The sequence below is a fragment of the Microtus ochrogaster genome, unplaced genomic scaffold, assembly GCF_000317375.1.
Source record: "Microtus ochrogaster isolate Prairie Vole_2 unplaced genomic scaffold, MicOch1.0 UNK3, whole genome shotgun sequence".
NCBI lineage: Eukaryota > Metazoa > Chordata > Mammalia > Rodentia > Cricetidae > Microtus > Microtus ochrogaster.
The window spans coordinates 9,686,964-9,706,024 of NW_004949101.1; the positions used below are offsets into that span (position 1 = coordinate 9,686,964).

The window sequence follows — 19,061 nt, forward strand, 5'->3', positions numbered from 1 at the left end:
ACCCTAGGGAGATGCCTGGCATTGTCATTCTCAAGCCTCAGCCTTTCTTGCTAGTGTCTCTGCTGAGGTAAGTTCTTTCAGTTGAACAGAAGTGAAATGTGTGAGCTGCCTGGCTACACAGAATCTAGCCACACAGTGAGTCCCACCTGACGTCCGGCTGAGATCCATTACCCCTTTTAGGGAACTTGCCATTTTTAAAAAAAGGGGAGCTGCTCTCAGTGGGCAGTCAGGGCTCTTATCTGCGCAGCAAGTCACTGGCTGAGCCACATTTTCTGCTAATTAAATTCACTGTGGGAGATTCCTAACGTGCGTCTCCATGGGAAATGGATCTGAAAATCTGGATGCTGCCCCTAATTGCTTCGGGTAACCAGGTTATAAAACCAGCACGGTCAAGCCTGGAGAAAACGGAGCTAGATAAGGGTGTACATGTCAGAGTACATGGGCTTCTGCAGCCTACAGCTAGGAAAGCAAACGCCAGGCTTAGCCACAAATGGGCATGTTCTGAACAAGGCCTGTACTTCGTGCTTCTCAGTTACTTACCTAGGGATGCAGCAAACAGGAAATGGGGAAGAAGCACAGTGGTAAATGACGGTACGCGACTTGCTTAACCTGTGCTGAGATTATCTCAGGTTCGGGCCTTGGCAAACTATCCAAAATGTGGTCCATACACTGACAGCCTCACTGTCACCTGGGAGCTTGCTATAAGTTCACAAACAAGGGTCCTGCCTCAGAGGGGCTTAAGCAGAATAACTAGAGGAGTGGAGCCCAGTAATCGGAATGGGAACAACATCCTTACCATGTGAGTCTAAGACCCACTGAAGCTTAAAGAAGGCCTGGCTTCAAGGGCACAGCATCAGGAGTGAAGGCATGTGATTCAAAGCATCTGACATCAGGGAGACCTTGTAGCCCATGTCATCTGTTTCTCATTGTTTTGGTTACCATATGTTCTGGAACATCACTTCAAAACTCAGCAACTTAATGCAACCATGGCTCCTTGGGCTGGCTGGACCCAGGGAGGACGTTTCCACTGCTTTGCTTGTAGGCAGATGGCGATAGGAGATGGAGTCGCAGGAAATAGTGACTTGGCTAGACACCCGAGATGGCTACTGTATTCGTATGCCCAGTGTTTGAACTGTAATGACTAACAGCTGTCAAGACATTCCCCATCTGCACAGACACTCCATGTCTCTGGCATAAGCTACTTCACAGTGTGGCCGTCCCTCTTATTCGATGACTGACCTTCTCTAGAGTAAAAATTCTGAGAGAGCTTGAACAGAAGCCATCGGGTCTATAGGACTCGGGTCTGATCAATCACAACCACACTTCCTTCATATTTTCTGAATGAAAGACAAGTCATAGAGACTGCCAGGCTCAAGGAGAGAGTCCCACATAATCAGGGATGAGGTCATCTCTATAAACCAGCTGCCACATTTATGAAGTGAAGGAGATCTATATCCATTAAAGGCCTTCATGGTTATTATATCCCATGATTCTCTGGTCAAGCAAATATCCACGCTTCTTAGAAGTCTATTACATCTATCTTGTGGAGGGCCCATTTCTCTATGCTATCACCATTGCTCACTTAGCCCTGAGCACACACAGTCTTGCGTTGTGATTTACCTTCGAAATGTAGTTACTCTGACTTCCCAACTTAGTTATAAGGTCCTCAAGGTCTTTATGCCTCCTTGAAGCTCCATTACCTGATGCGGTGACAAATACATCATGTTAGACGTGCAATGAAGATGTGATGATGACAGTGACGATGATGTTGCTGCCACCACTGCTGCAGCCAGTACTGCTGCTGCTGCTGCTGCTGCTGCTGGTGGTGATGACAGGCAGAATAGAATCACGACTTTTATATCATCCTGTCAGCTTGAATAAGTACAGAGCCACCATTTACAGAGTTGAAAAATAAATACACAGGCTTTTTATAATTTTCCAAACATTTTTTAAAGGCTGACTTCTTATGATAGGCAAAACAGGGCTGGGAACATTATTTTCTACTGATGTTTTACTTTCTTCAAATAAACATTCAAATGTTTTTCCTTTTCTCTATTACTCCTCTTTTTTTTCCCCTTCCCACTTTTCCTTCCTCTTTTCCTTACTTCTTCCATCCTTTTTTTCACAGTGCAGAAGGAACTGTGGCGTGTAATCATTAAAATATTATATGTCTTCCAATGATGTTTTTTACTCCTGTGAACTTAGTGTGGCCACATAGCTGAATGTGGACAGCAATGCTCATCAGGTCGGCCCTAGACTCTAACGACCTCTTGCCAGTTCCTGTGGCAAACTGAAGGTGGCAAAACCACTTTGAAGCTCTGACACTGTATGCTTAGGAAATAAAAGCCACTTGTGTCTCTGAGTCACAACACAGAACAGAACAATCAAACGAAAACTATTCTCATTGCTTAAACAAGAATCAACTCTCTATTGTGGACATTGAATTAGAGGGTTTATTGTAGTGGCTAAAACTTTACTCATGGACCAACCTCATGCCCAGAATCAATATTGTGTTGTGTCAAATGTCAACACTTTAAACTGACATTTAAACTGCACATTTTTACCAAGAAATATATTTTTACCAAGAAATTTATTTTTTAACCAGGAAATATATTTCTAACATACTCTCTTAATAGTAACTCATTAGTGAATTTGTTGAAATATTTCACATTTTTCTCAACCAGATTCTACATAACGTATATTTAGAACAATATTTCATTACTCATACAAAACTGATGTCTCTAATCTGTTTCTACAAAGTATTTTCCATCAAGTCCTCAACAGGATTTCAAAAACAACCTGTGTATATTTCACTCCCTGGACCTGTTACCGTTTCTTATTCTATCTAAACTCATTCAGTCAGTTCAAAAAAATTGTGAGGACCTATTATTAGGTGCTAGACAGACCCATATCCTTGAGATGCCCTGACAAGTAGAGCAAACACAATCAGAGTAAAGTCCTTCCCAGAGTGTTCTAGAAGTGGAGGTATGAAAAGTAAGGTGAAGGCCAAAATAAAAAAGATCGTGATATCTTTACAAAGGTGGGACTACTTCTCTGGACTTTGAGAGGTGAGTGGCTCTTCACGAGGCAGAGGAAGAAAAGATTAAAACAGACTTTGGGAGCATGACAAAGGAACCCTTGTATCCTGCTGGGATGTCCATCTTAAGGCTAAGGCTCTTAAAAGCATGGACCAATGATGTGTGAGCGATCACCTTAGGTTCAGGACTGAAGAGCAAGAGTGGCTGGTGAGGATTTGTTCAGATCTGACTGTTCTACATTTTACATCTTCATTCCAATGTTCACATGGGGCACCCGGCTCAGCTGAAGGGATCCTTGCCATCTCACAGAGAGAACTGTCCCAGTCTTAGGCATGTAAGCTTGTCTCAGCAAAGGTAGCTTGGCTTCCTCGAGGTAGTTAGATGTCCCGAGCTTCTGCCTGAGCTCTCCATATTCACACGCTGTTATTCTCTGCTGTGGTCCTTCTTGGATGGCATTGTTGCCAATAGGATTCCACTTCCAACCATGTTGGAACAAGTGGTCAGTCTTTCTGCTTTTGAATGCTGTCTACACATTACTGCTTGACTGCTTTAAAAAAATATTTTTGACTTATCCAGACAGGATTGATGCCTCTTCTCACTCACTGCTCATCTAAGCGTGCAATATCATTTTTCCTTTCAGTTTGGAACACAGTATTTTTTAATAAGAGAAATTAGCTTGGTAAAGTTGGTGATTTACAAAAGATAATAATAGAAAAGAAATTCAAGGGCTAGATTATGAAAAGTGTTGTTAGTAATTTAGATCTAGTGTTATTTAGGCACAAAGGAATTTAAGACATGATGCCATGTAATTAGAGTATACTTGAACACATAAATACTTAACGGTAAGTTATCTTGGTTTTTGATAGTATAAGGAAATACTCTAGGAAGACTACCTCCATCAGGAAAAGCTGTTTACTTAGGGTTATAGTTATAGAGGTGCATGTTTAGGGGACACATTTGGTGATGAAGTTCTTCTCGATAGAGTTCCAGTGTGGCACATAGCATCAAAAGGGAAGTTATTAGAGTAGTTTACAGGCTGTGGTATGGGCAGTCCACTAATGGCTGTCTTCCAATGGAGAGGCAAAGAATCTGGTAGTTGTTAAGTGCATGACACTAGATGTCCAACAGCCCCACTCTGCTACTAAGTTTCTAGATAATTCCTAGAGAGCTTCTGGTCTTCAGTCTACATTGGAATCCTGCAGATATAGATTCTAATACCAGTGAAGAAGTGCCTCAGCAACAAAGTAGATGGGCTTGCCAGTAAGAGTGAGGGCAAGCAGGCAAAATGCAAAAATTTCCTTCTTTTCCTTTTCCTATGTTGTTTTGTAGTCTGACACCAGAAAGCCTGTCATAGATTTAGAGTGGTTCTCCTACAATAAATGACCCACACAAGGAAGTCTCTCTCAAACGTGTCTACCTGTGTGGCTTCTAGTTGATAACAAATTTAGCTAAGTTGCTAACCAAGGTCAACCATTGCACATGATAATAAACAGAGAGTGCAAATGTCTGTCTGTGTGAGCCTCTTCATTTTCCTATAAAGCTATAAAGATACAATAATGGGTGCTCAACCCTAGTGACTTTCTTTAAACCCAATCACTTTCTAGTGTCCTCAGTTAAGAAGATCACAGTGGGATCCAGCTTCTACTCTCTTTATATCACTCATCTATGTCTTTGTGAAGTGAATTCCCACATGAGACTTTTTAAAGGAGAGACACAAGTAAACCATAGCTTGAGTATCATGCCATAGTCACAGCACCCAATGCATGAATGTGTAAACATACACATGGAGAGTCATAAATGCATGCATACACATACACACACAAATATTCAGAGTAAAAAAATTTCATAAAGCAAAGCAGTTAAAAAGATCTTCTAAAATCTTAAGACATTATAAAATTAGTGATCATAGCATAGAGAACATATCTATGATACCAAGATAGTAAAATACAATAAATGTATTGTTTTCAAGTTTATAGAGAAAGGGCGCTAGAATGACTCTAGGTTATAATTTTTGAAGAAAATAATATATCACCATTGTGAATTAATAGAATAGCTAAAACTTGGGAGAGTACAGGTGACAGAGAAGAAGGTGATGAATTCACTTTGCTATCCCAATTGTGAATGTTCTTAGACTTAAAAGTTTGATGTTTTTGCATAACTGATGGTTTGGTAGGAGGAAGGGGCTTAGAAGCATTGGTCTGCAGAGGTTCTGTTCTAAACCATAACTGCTAAATTGAACCAAGTGGTAGAGAGCAGTACTGGAAGTTATCCAAAAACAGAATCCTGAGAAAAGGGGATAAACTGGCCCAATGGAGTGAGAAGAACAACATCAGCCCATCTATCAAACACAACCAGATGGCTTTATCTCACCACACTTGTTCTCGGAGGAGAGAAGTAGACCCCACACCATTAAAAATGACAGAAAACTCAAGTTGGTATAAGAAATCATGAAATAAAATCCAAAGGCAGACTTTGTGACTTCTGATGATTCCACAGTCAGACAGCTACCTTTGTTTCCATTTATTGCCTTTAGTTTTGTATGAAGTAGTTTCAACATTTGGTAGGGCAAGCCTACACATGGATATACCATTCAGTTTGTATTTTCCTTGATCCCAATGAGAAAAATAAGGTCGTTATTCACCATCAACCTCAGCACTGGCTGGTCATCATGAAGTCACATGCTCATTTGATCATCGAGGCCAGGGGAATACTAGGCTGTAATTGGCTAGCCTGGGTACATGACAAATTTTCACCCTGTGAAGCATTTGATGAAGGCCAAATGACCAGTATTAAGCTAAAGAAAGTATCATCAATAAATCTGGGAGTTGTTATTGAAAATATGGAAGCTGATACTAAGCGGGTAAATAAGAATTATATACAGCTGGATTCTGTATGTTCTGTATGTATTTACTTATTCAGAGAGACACATACACACACACACACACACAGAGGGAGAGAGAAGAGAGAGAGAGAGAGAGAGAGAGAGAGAGAGAGAGAGAGAGAGATAGCAAGACCAACGGCAAGCAACATACTATGGTGTGTATGTGTAAGCCACAGGACAACCATTTGGGGAGTTGGTTCTCCCCTTGCCTAATTTTGAGGATGGGTCTTTCTTGGGTTTCCCACTGAGTTGCATACTCCAGGCTAGTTGGCTAAGCCAACCCTCCTTGTTACCCCGAGGCTGGTTGTGCATGTGATTGACATGTAATAAATGTACTATTTTACTGATGAGGAGCTTAGTTAGCTTACTTTGCTTTCATCATTGAAAGACAGCAAAACATGCAATTATGAAGATAGGCGAGCTTTTTTCATGGTAAGAAGAAATGAGGAAGGAAAAGAAAGTGGCAGTGTGCATTTCCATTGGTGTCGTGACTTAGAGGAAGAGAGACTTGGGAACAGGTTAGAGATCAAGTATTGCAGAAATGCTAAAAGGAAGAGGGAGCAGTTTCAGGTCATCCACCAGGTGGAGAGGAAATTTAAAGGTGAGTAGTGATGAGGGCGCCCAGGCTGTGAAAGCCACCTAAATTCTGAGTCATCTGGATGATGCAAATACCAGGTTGGCTGTATAAATCAAGCCTATCATTAGAAGAAAAGTTTTGACACTTGCTAAATCACCTACAAAAACTTGCTGTGGTTGTTAAGAAGAGCCCCCAAAGTGTTTTCCTTCTAAAGCTAAATGTCAAACTCCCTTGAAGATCTGCTCACACCTACAGATAAGGGTTGGGAAGGGATCCTATGCAAATTAGAGGCAATAAACTTTCCAGACATCTTCATCTCAGCAACTGCTCAGAGACATCTTCTTAAATCCTTGGCACCTTTTCCTCCTATGTTTTGGTAATCTACTTCTTTAATGAAATGCTTATAGCAAATTTGGAGATGAAATTGTAGCCCTAGAAGCTATTTACACACAGTAAAAACTGACCCAAACTTACGTGTTACATACACAGTGTAGCCGTGGATGTTTTAGTAGGGTAGTCTAACAAAACAAATACACTCAGATTACTAAAGTAACTTTCTAGAGTTGCTGTTCTTGAACAGGGGACTCCAGCACACAGCCAAAGAAAACTTACTCAGAACTCAAATGTAAGTTAGGCACGGTGGCACATCGCTGCCAACCCAGTATTTGGAACGTAGAGGCAGGAGGATTCTGTGTTCAAGCTAGTCTGACTAAACAGACAGGCACTGCCCCTAGCCAAACAATCAAACTAACAAGTAGAGGAAAAACAAAACAAGCACACAAAATAACAAAATAAACAGACAAACAAAGCTTCCCTAAACAAAGCTCCCTTGAATAAAGCAGAAGTTATATATGTGTGTACATTTTCAAGAGCCTGAAAATTTATTGCTAAACTGTACCAGTTATTGAGAGGAGAGAAAATAGAGACTGAGTGGAGCAGTTCAAATATTTTCAAGTCAATAATTCTGAAGGGATGTTTGATGATTTGAACATTTTTGTAAAAATATATCAATTTTACGGTGACTTGAGTATTTGTAAATGACAGGTAAACTGTATGTCTTAGGGTTAATATTGCTGTGAAGAGGTACCATGACCACAGCAATTCTCATAAAGAAAAACTTATAATAGGGGCTAGCTTACAGCTTAGAGGTTTAGCCCATAATGGCAGGACAGGACAACATGCAGGTAGATATGGCGCTGAAGATAGGGATAAGAGTTCCATATCTGGCATATATGAGACTTCAAAGCCCACTCCCACAGTGACACACTTCCTCCAACAGGGCCACTCCTCCTCCAATAAGGCCACACCTTCTAACAGCGACACTCCCTATGGGCCAAGCATTCAAACACATAAGTCTATGAGGGCCATTTCTATTTGAACCACCACACTGTAATTCTGTGCACATACATAGACCATGACATATTCTAGTGAAGCAGTTTATAAAAATGCCTGGAGAACTGCCCCAAACAAACAGTTTCACCAAATTCTTGCACTTAAATGATGGCTTCCATTATTTTCCCAACATTTGGGAACCGAAACAGTAAGAATCTTGTGCTTTCTAAGGAGTTTGGGTAGTCAGTTGATTGGAAATGCTGAAAAAATTAAAAAATATTTTAAAAGGAAGAAGTGATGCTAAGGATCCCAAATATTCAATACCTGCAAGTTCACTATATGCAGTTCAATAGGAAAAAAGAAAACACATTATGATTGTTATCAAATATTTTTGAAGATGCAGAATAGCTCAACTGTCTCGTGGTCTTACTAAATTTGGAAAGACAAAACCAAGAAATCTTTCTTTTTTTAACCTCTTTCATGAAGAATCATGATCCACATTCGTACACCTGGCTTAAAAAATTATTTCTGTTTGTATAGTGAGAGACTCTTTTGGATAACCAGATACACAGACACACACACACACACACACACACACAAATGTGCACCCTTGGGAGACATTTGTAGGTTTAATTCTTAGGCATCTTTGAAACACTTTTTGTTTAAATAGTAGTTTAAGTTCTGTATAGGATGCAAAGCATTTGTGCATAAGCATGCCTACATATCCTTTAATTTTTCATTCTTTCTGTTTTGTGAAAAGTGTAACATCTGACAGGAAAAAAAATCTCTTCCTAACTTTTCAAGGACCCACTTCTACGATCTGGAAGCTTATGATTCAGATTTAGTAGTATTATTCAAAAGTGCCTTCAACATCATCCATTATGTTACATAATTAATATAAGCTCATGTTTTTTAAGGTTATCGTCAAATGTGTGTATCTTCCATGGGGAGAGCATGCAAGTTGCTAAGTAGCGACTGCAGTGATTTGAACTGGGACCATGACAGGCTGCAAGGAAAGCAAGTGCAGTATGGGATACACTGGAAGACAGGCTCCATCCACCATGGAAACAGCACAATGACCCTTGGTGAAATTAGCATGATTGGTTTAGACCTCTGCTTCCATTTAGACTACTCTTGCCATCTTACCTTTGCTACAATGGCAATTTTTGACAACAGAGGTTGTTTGCCTTCTTTCTATTTTCCAATTTCTCTCAAAATAATATCCCTTGTTAAAAGATGGAGAGGGGAAGAGAGAGGAAGAGATGGACAGAGGAAGATTATATATATATGAGTGAGAGCGGAGTGGGATACCACTGAGTTCCTGAGTTTCTATTAGCGAGCTTTTGTCGCATAGGACATTTGGTTAGAGAGCCCTTACATGGGAGGCCAGGTCTCAGCACCCTCTTTTGTTCACACCTCAGGCATAGCTTTGCTACTTCCTCGGCCTTTGAAAGTTATAGTAATCCTAATGACATCACATATATATGCCAAAACCTTAGGACTAGCTCAGAACTGTTTCTTTTTTCTTTCTTTTTTTTTTTTTTTTTTTGGTTTTTCGAGACAGGGTTTCTCTGTGGTTTTGAAGCCTGTCCTGGAACTAGCTCTTGTAGACCAGGCTGGTCTCGAACTCACAAAGATCCTCCTGCCTCTGCCTCGTCAGAACTGTTTCTAATGAAGAATAAAGACCCTTTAGGACAAAGCCATCCCATTCAGTGCAGCTACGGGAGTCTAGACTATCATGACAGTCTCAGCAACAAAGAGTCAAAGAAGCTTGTAGAATGGTTCATGTTGTTGCTTTTTCCAAGCCCAAGCTGTGACCTTTTGTCTCTGCTGTCACCTCCTCAGCCATCTTCCTTGGGAGACTTCCAAGTATAGCTGGATAGTCACCAAACTGGATGATATTTTATTGGTTGGCATTGTGTGAGAGAGCCAGAAAAGCTAGGGACAGAAATCTATTTTATTTTCCTATGTACTTTTTATGATTTATGAAAAATTGATCTATTCCCTTCAGTTAGAAAGCCATGAGTCAGAGAAATACAGTTACAATCAAGTGGCAGTGTCATTTCTAAAGTAGACCATGCTGTGGACTACAAATGATGGCCAATTAAAATAAGTTATTCCTGTCTTGTGGGGCATTGTGGAATGAACTATCACCCATGATGAATTAAAGCTAGGGTTCAGAAGCCTTTCTATTGACTAGCCTGTGGTATAATTTATAATTATTTCTGTTTATGGGCAACGCGGGGCAAAGGAGCTAGGAAAAAAAAAAACTGGACTAGCCCTCATCTGCAGATGAGTAAGAGTAATGAAAAAGGTACATGCTTAAGAACTGGAGCCATAAATATCTTTTCAGTCACCACAGTATCAGGCATCTACACGGATATAGATATATCGAAGAATATCTTCAGCTTGTAACCTAGCCAGCCCTGCTACAATGGAATGGAAAACTGTATCTTCTAGACAACTCACATCCTGGGAGCCTGGGATCTATCTCAATGCACATTCTGTGTGTAGCATTTTATGACAACAGGACTAGATTTTAAGGTAGTTCCTTCTCTGTTTTGAGAATCTTCTCCTCTTCCTCTTCCTCCTCCTTCTGTTGTTTCTCTTCCTTCTCCTGTTCCTCCTTCTTCTCCTTTTCCTCCTGTTTTCTTTGTTTACTATGCAGCTTAAGATGGCGTTGAATGTGTAATTCTCTTGCCTTTGCCCCCAGTTGCAGGAATTACAGGTATATAAACACAACTCGTTCCTTGACTCTCAGTTTTCACCCACAAAAGTTTAAGAGAAATAGATACTCAAGTCTTACTCATCCCCTTAAAATATATTAAAGAATCAGCTATTTGTTGACCTCTAAACTAATCTTCGAGCAGTATCAAGAAGCAAAATGGGAATATTATTCACTCTGCCTGTTTTATTTGGGATTTCTATTGCTGTGATGAAATACCATGGCTAAGATAACATGGAGTGGAAATGGGTTATTTGACTTACACTTCTATATCACTGTTCATCATCAAAGAAAGCCAGGAAAGGACCTCAAACAGTGCAGGAACCTCAAGGCAGGAGTTGATGCAGAAGACGCAGGAGTGCTACTTACTGATTTGGTCTCCATGGTTTGCTTTCTTATAGAACTCAGGACCACTATGCCGGGGATGGCACCACACAGAACGGTCTAGGCCCTCACACATTGATCACTAATTAAGAAAACTCCACACATGCTTGATGACAGTCTGATCTTATGGAGGCATTTTTTAATTGAAGTTCCCTTCTTTCAGATAACTCTACCTTGTATATATTGACATAAAACTATCCAGAATACTATCTGAATGGATATCTGGTGTAGGAAGTCCTTCTGTCTATGTGTTGCTTTTATTGGCTAATGAACAAAGAAGCTGTTTTGGCTTTAGAAAGCATTAGAAAGGTTGAGATGTTCTCCTCTAGTCCATACTTTTGCCTGGTCCTCTCAGCATCTCCGGTTTACCTGAGAGTGATTCAGTTCTGTGCTTCTCCTAATGCTGACTATTCAAATGTCCTTGTGCTCCTATGACAGTCTGATCCTCCAAATCTATCCAGTTTTCAGACCTTCTCCTCCTTGCTTGTGTTTTTTCACCTCCAGAGAAGGAGGCGTGGTAAGGTTAGACACAGTAAGGATGGGTGAAATTTCCAGAGTGGGATCATTCCTTTCTTAGAAAAAACATCATACAAGTAAAAAATGTTACATACAAGTAATATAATCTGGACTGAATGGACTTAATTTATGAGTGAGTGTGTGTGTGTGTGTGTGTGTGTGTATGCACAGAATAACAATTAGTGAAAAAGGAAGCCATAAACTTAGAGGAAAATGAGGAGGGGGCTATACGATAGTGTTTGAATGGAGGAATGGGAAAGGAGAAATGTTGTTATATTATTATCTCGAAATTTATTTAAAATTTTATTTAAGGGAACTCAATCCCATTACTCTCCATGCAGGTCACTTTGGTTCAAAATTTCTGAAGACAGCCCTTTCTCAAAAAAGGATGTTTAATCCAGTTGTGCTATTAGCCCTTGAACTAAAGTCACATAGTCATGACAATCTTCAAAGTTCTCCCCTGGAAGATTTCTAGCAATTTCTTCAAACAATTTACTTTAAGAACAATTTTAAGGTAGGCTTCTTACTTGCTGACACCCAACATCTCTGAAGAGCTCCACTCATATTCCTTCCTAGAGAATAACATATAAGACTTAGAAAGGATATGGTAGCATTGCCAGTTATAAAATCTACAATCTAAGTTCGCTATCCAGACTTAATAGCTATCGCCAGAGAATACACTACGTACACACCGCCAGAATATAAATATAGATGTCTGAAACCTCTCTGTGTAAGCTGGTGAGCTCTGGATTATGTCTTCTTCATACAACATATCAGAGACAAGAGGTCTTCGGGCTTGGCTGTGAGTAGATATTCTCCCGACCTTAAAATGTCCACTGCTTCAAAAATAAGCAGATTCTGCAAGGCACTGAACTGAGTCTCTCGGAACCTTAGGCTCTTGCTCTGCCATCTGCATCTTCTCACTGTGAGATTATACAGCTGCAAACTTGCTGAGGTCAGGGGTGTGTGGGTGCGGAAGGGTGTGTTTGTAAATGCCATTGGCCATTTCTTTCCACTGCCTTGGAAGGCGTTTTTGTTCATCATAACATTTTATGTCCTTAAAGCAGGTCACTTGGAGTCTTGACAGTCACAAAACTTCTTCTACCCAGCGCTGTGACATCCATGACTAGCGTATCTTTGGAGAACCCCATTGTATAGTAATGAGGATGAATTTTCATCTCCCTTGGGAAGCTTACCATGAAATCATGTTTGTAAATCTGTTCGCCTTTTCCACTGCTTTGTTTTTACTGGAATGTTTGTAAACGTGGTCTCTCTGTGTTCTGCAGGCAATACACAGAACAAGTAAGTAGCACAGGAAAAGTGCACTACTGGATCCCAATCCGTGTCCCAGAGACTTCGGGGTGACACTACTCCAGATAGACCTCATGTGCTTGCAGCTGCTAGAATTCAGCGATGGCTCACAGGTTAGATGGGAGTTGCCAGGTGTTTATGTGCCTTCCCCGGGGCAGATCCACCAACAGCAAGGTGCTTCTGTGCATGTTTGTTCCTAAATCATGGTTGAGATTTCATCCAGCCCAACTTGAAGCAAATAAGTATTTCAGCAGAAAGAAGTCTCCATGATACATGGAATGTCACCGAATTAAGAAAGCCACTAAATTCACGGCAGTTACAGAGAAGTGGGAGGGAAGGACCGAGAGGAAAGGGGAATTCATTCTGTCCTGACCTCTTCTGATCTCTGTGCTTGCCTTCTTCCCTTTCTCTTTCCCTCCTCTGCCCCTCATTGAAGGTTTGTTTTCCTCCATTTTATTATCACTGCCTTTATTTCCTTAGCCAAACTCCTGAAGACAACAACCTCAGTAGCACAAGGGAGAAAGTGTGTCAGAAAAAGTGGGACCCTGAACAATAAGCTCTGTCCCCCACCTTTCCTGGATCCTTTCCCCTCCCACCAGTAGTGCCTTGAATGCTTCAGTGAATGCCAAGAGCCTGAGTTCAAGCAAAGGCATGCAGGGCACTCTAACTAGAAGCAGGTAGTAAATCAACAATTAGAGCACAGAGCTGCTAAAAGCTCTTACCCAAAGGGTCCTGCGATTATACTGTGAGCAAATTAAATTGCCTGCTGCTTCCATTCTCACCAGGTGATGGGAGGCACACAGTGACAAAAGATCAAGAAATACACCGAATTGGATTTCTGCCTAAAAAAACAAAACAAACAAACAAACAAAAAACCCAAAAGCAAAAAAACAAAACAAACAAAAAACTCAAAACATAAAAACAGTGTTGCCAAAACTTGGAAGCCAACATTGGGTTTTACAAATGATAATTTCCACAAAAGGAAAAGAGAAATTCCTTGTGCTAATAATTTTATGGAAAATGGGGATCAAGTCCCTGAGGAATCCATGTTCAGGAAATACCACAATCTGGCATTTCCGTAAGTGGATAGTGACATCCCTCCGGTTTCCAAACAATTATGGCAAACATTAATCTTAACAACTCTTCCTAGTGGGGCTGAGATGTTAGTCTAGTGGTGTTTCATACCTGATAGAAATTCAAGAGGGAGGAAGAGGAAGAAATGGAGGTCCATTCAAGCATTTGATGGCAGTGCATCAACAAGGAGCAATCAAGGCTTTTACACACAGAACTGCCAAAGGGAGCTCAGACTCAGCAACAAAATTCCCGTATCATCAAATTAGGCAGTCTTTGTGTGGGAGAGCCATAGGCTGATAGGGAGCCTAGATTGAGATCCCAACATTTAATTAAGAAGTCAGCCTAGATTGAGATCCCAACATTTAATTAAGAAGTCAGCCTTGCTTGTTAACAGCAAACAACTAGTATTGCCCTCAGCAAGCAAAATCGTTCAAGGAAACTTGCCAACAGTCCCAAATATGAACTTGTGTGAAGTCACACAATAACACAACAGTTAAATACACATAGACACCACACAAACACACACACACACTCACAGAGAGAGAGAGAGAGAGAGAGAGAGAGAGAGAGAGAGAGAGAGAGAAAGAGAGTTAAATGAACCCATTTCAGGAAGAAGTTGACAAGTTCTTAGTAATGACGGCAAGTTGTGCACCACAGTTCCTAACCTGAACCTCCAGGAGCTAAAAGGAACATATCACTGTAAGCCTATTAATCATGAATTCCTAAGGTCTTATGAGATCATTTCTGTCTGGTTCCCTTCTGTGCAGAACCCAGAATGAAATGTGTTTTTCAGCAGATCCCCTTCCTTATTCCAGGGTGATCCTTGTTTATTTAATGCTTTTCTAATCACTCTAGGGAAAACAAGAGAGAAGCCTTACATAGACTGCATCTTAGATCACACCCAAAGGCTGTATATCAAAGGCTTAGTTCCAAGCCTGGCCTTATCAGGAAGTGGCAGAACCTTTAAGAAGTAGGGTCTACCTACTAGGGGATTTTGAATCATGTGGAGCCTGCTCTTGAAGGAGATAGAGAGATTCCAGGCCCTCTCTCTTCCTTTTTACTTCCAGACTATGAGGTGATTAGTTGTATTCTGCTGTGTCCCCGCTGATACAATGCAATGCTTCACCACAGGCCCCCAAATCAGTGAGGCCAATGCACTGAAACCTCCAAAACTGTTGGCCAAAAATAAACCTTTTCTGTTTAAAAGCTGGCTATCACAGGTACTTGTTATAATGATGGAAAGGTAACTAATATAGACTTATTAATTTAGTTCATCAAATTTTTTTATTTTTATTATTTAATTAAAAATTTCCACCTCCTCCCATTTCCCTCCCGCTCCCCCATCCCCCTTCCCCTCCCTCTCCAGTCCAAAGAGCAGATGGGGTTCCCTGCCCTGTGGGAAGTCCAAGGTCCTCCCACCTTCATCCAGGACTAGGAAGGTGAGCATCCAAACAGACTAGGCTCCCACAAAGTCATTACATGCAGTAGGATCAAAACCCAGTGCCATTGTCCTTGGCTTGTCTATACTACAGTTCTGACTTTTCTTATTTCTTTTTTCATTTTTTTTTCTTTGTATTGTCTTTGGTCGTTTAAGGATCTTTAGGCTGTTTTCACATAGAAAACCTATGAGTGGCCCTCAACAGTCATCACCATTGGTCCTAGAGTGCACTCTTCCCAGATAAGAAACATCTCATGCAATTATGACAGTTCAGCAAGTGTTCATTTATGCCATTGGCCTGTGCTCAAGTGAACAGATAAATTTGAATGACATTCTGGGGTGATGACTATGCACTTGAAATGGCATTTACCTGCCAATAAAGCAAATAATGTACACTTTCCTTACTGAGTAAAATGTTGCTTAAAATTGAAATAGTCCCTTCTCCTACCTCTACATAATACACACACACACACACATATATATATACAAAATTTTTTTAATTTTAGGAATAGTCTATGAATGCTATTATATTTAATCTTTTAACATTTATCCCTAAGCCACTCAAACCATAAAAAGAATATAAGTTTACATATAGACTTTCCATGCGCTAGCAATTTCACCACTAGTGTTTACCCAAACGAAATGAAAATATATGACCATAAAAGGTTCTACAAGTATATTTAGAGAAGCTCTATTCACATAGCCTAAGAATTGGAAACAAACCAAATATCCATCAACAGGAGAGTTAGGAAATACAGCGTGCTATATTTACACAATAGAATACTGTTCAGCAGTATGAAGAAACAAATGATGTATATAAGCATCACACAGTTGAATTTCAAAGAAGGAAGCATAATATTTGTGTGAAAAAGATCCACACAAAAAGCATGTCTCACATAATCCTACTTATGTGACACTCAAGAACAAGGACAACTATTCTAAAGTAACAGAACACATAAAATAACTGGCTGAATGGGGGAGGAGCTGTCTGGAAATACTGAGAAGGAAGTTTTTAGGGTGAAGCAAATGTTCTTTGTTTTGAGAAGAGTGTCTGTTGTGTCGATATATACACTTACACACTAAAACATGCGGTTCTAATGAACTTGACCCTATGCAAGTCATACCCAAATTACAGCAAAGACTTAAAAATAGTGTGCTATTGGCTTAGTTGAAAAATAAATTTAACATTCTAACTCAGTGTATACTCAAGCAATATCAAAAGTTCACTTTGTACAGTTACATAATAAGTTCATCACTCAGTTATTCCAAGGGCTCCTGTCTCCTTCAGGTACACCACACATATCTCCTGTAGATTCTCCACTAAAGACCCCCTAAAGAACCCACTGATGATATCTGAGCCCCTTCTGACACACATGCACTGGTAGAATATACAAGGACAGGGTTCCATGGCTGAGTTAGAGCATCTACCACGCATCACCATTGCCTTCCATCCTTTTGAAATATAAAATCATCACCACCAACTTCCACTCAAAAAGCAGGAAGAGTTGAGTCAATAAATCATTAAATACTATCAGCATAACTTGATTCCTGGGATGAGCTCTAAACCATGATTGAAGTTTCTCCATTAAATCAAACATAGCAAGGTGATTTTGTAATTACCCATAAATAACATTGCTGTTCATCCCTTCAACAGAAACTAGGATATGAAACCTTTTGGCAAAAAGATAAGGCCTCGGTTAGCTGCAAAACATACATGGTGACAGTTTTAATAATGTAGGAGCAAGTCCAGACTTAAGAAAGGATTTTTAAGTTGTTTATTTTAGTTTTTGAGATTATAATACAATTGCATCGCTCCCCCTTCCCATTCTCCCTTGAAACCTTCCCACATATCCCTACTTGCTCTCTTTCTAATCCATTTTTATATTATTATTATACATGTGTATATTTCTAAATACATTAAGCGTAACTTAGTCAGTCTATATAATGTTCCTTTATGCATGTTGTGTATATATTCTTAAATATATTAAGTACAACTTACTCAGTGTATATAATGCTACTTTATGTATGTTTTCAGAACTGACCACCTTGAAATGGATAACTAGTTGGAGTGTACTTCCCTGGGGAAGACTTTTTTTTTTTCTATTCTCACCATTCTTTAGTTGCCTGTAGTTCTTAGTGTAAGGTTGAGGTCTCCTGAGCTTTATGCCTTCACACGAGCATGTCTATTATTGCTTTCCTTGTCCAGCTCACGTTTACTCAGCAGTGTTGGAGAAACTTTATGGATTTAGTTTCCGATGCTGCAAGAAGACAGAATCTTGTGGCAAACTCCTTTCTCCCCTAGCTCTTACAGTCCACTTGTTTCCTCTTCTTCAATGACCCCTGAGACTTGGATGCGGGAGCTGTATTGCAGATGTCCACTGGGACTGTTTACAACTCTTGTTGTGCTTTGTTATAATATTTTCCACCTGTTGTAAACAGAAGTATTCTTGATGAGGTGCAAGAATTCAGCTATCTGTGGGCACAAGGGCAAACATTTAGGCTGGTGTTAGGGATTATGCCAGTTTAGTAAAGTGACACTTAGAGGTTCTTCTCCAAGATCCATGACTTCACTAGCCCTGCGTAGTTGGTTACATTTCCAGTGCCAGGTATGACTTTCCTCTTGTGGAGCACATGCAGGCAATGCCTCCACGAATCTAGAAGCCTACTTCCCTGGGGACTAGCTCTCATAGAATCTGAAGGTGCTATGTAAGCTGACAAAGAAGAATGGGGCCCACAGTCATACCCAGTTGTAAAGACTATGAACCACAACAATACCAGCCTGACAAAATGCAAGGTACAGTAAAGGCACTTTTATCATGAGGTAAACAGAAGCTGTTTAATTGTACTTAAGGTTTGCTCAATAGGAAAAAAAAATTAATGTTCGTTATTAGAAACCTAGTCAACAACTACCCATGGCTAATGGAGTCACTGAACCCTAGAGGAGAGCCTACTACTAAGACATTTTCTAACCTGTATAATTTCCAACTTCATTCTAAATATGTATCCTTATATCCACAGATCAATAAGCTCTCCCCTCAACGAAGAAGCTTCCTTTGAAGTAGATGGACACAATTACAAAAGGACACACTGTCAAGATGTAGAGAACTGCTCACCATTTGGTTTCCAGACCCAATTGATATATCTACAACACAACCATAATCCCATGGCTCATGGAACATTACGGGAGTTGGCATTAGAAGAAGACAAGGGCATCGGCTGCAAGACCATATCTCCTATGTATGACATGGAAGTTGCACTCAAGAAATCCTGACAATATGGTTGCCTAAATAAGAACTGCACTGTGACAACAGTTTACATGCCAGTGCACACGGAGGAAATCTCACAGAGCTACACACACACACAGAGAGAAAGAGAGAGAGAGATGATAACAATAGTAGGTCAATAATTTTAGAGGAAATAGAATATGGGAGGAGTTGGAGAAGGGGTATGGAGGATGTAAGTAAACATATGAAATATTCAAAACACAGAACTTCAAAATAAAAATAAAAAAATAAAGTGGGACTTTCTTAAGAGAAAAAAAAAATCAATGTCAGTGAAAGGTTCTTATTCAAGGCATAATAGAACGGATTGCAATGTTCCTATATTTGAGTTCGTCTCTGAAAAGGTAAAACTTGACGGATAAGAATAGTGAACATTCCAGGGAGCACTGGAGAAAGGGACTGTATTTGTTGCCTTTGCATGGATTTTTATGAAAAGTACAACTATGGTGTTTTCTTTTTTACTCTCAACACAAACACACTGAATATTTTCATTTATATTTCTCT

At 40.0% G+C, this 19,061-nt stretch overlaps 1 pseudogene; it reads left to right on the forward strand.

Moving 5' to 3' along the window:
• Positions 1–1,762: 1,762 nt before the first annotated feature.
• The window catches only part of LOC101986514, a 34,982-nt pseudogene continuing 17,683 nt past the window's right edge, over positions 1,763–19,061 (forward strand).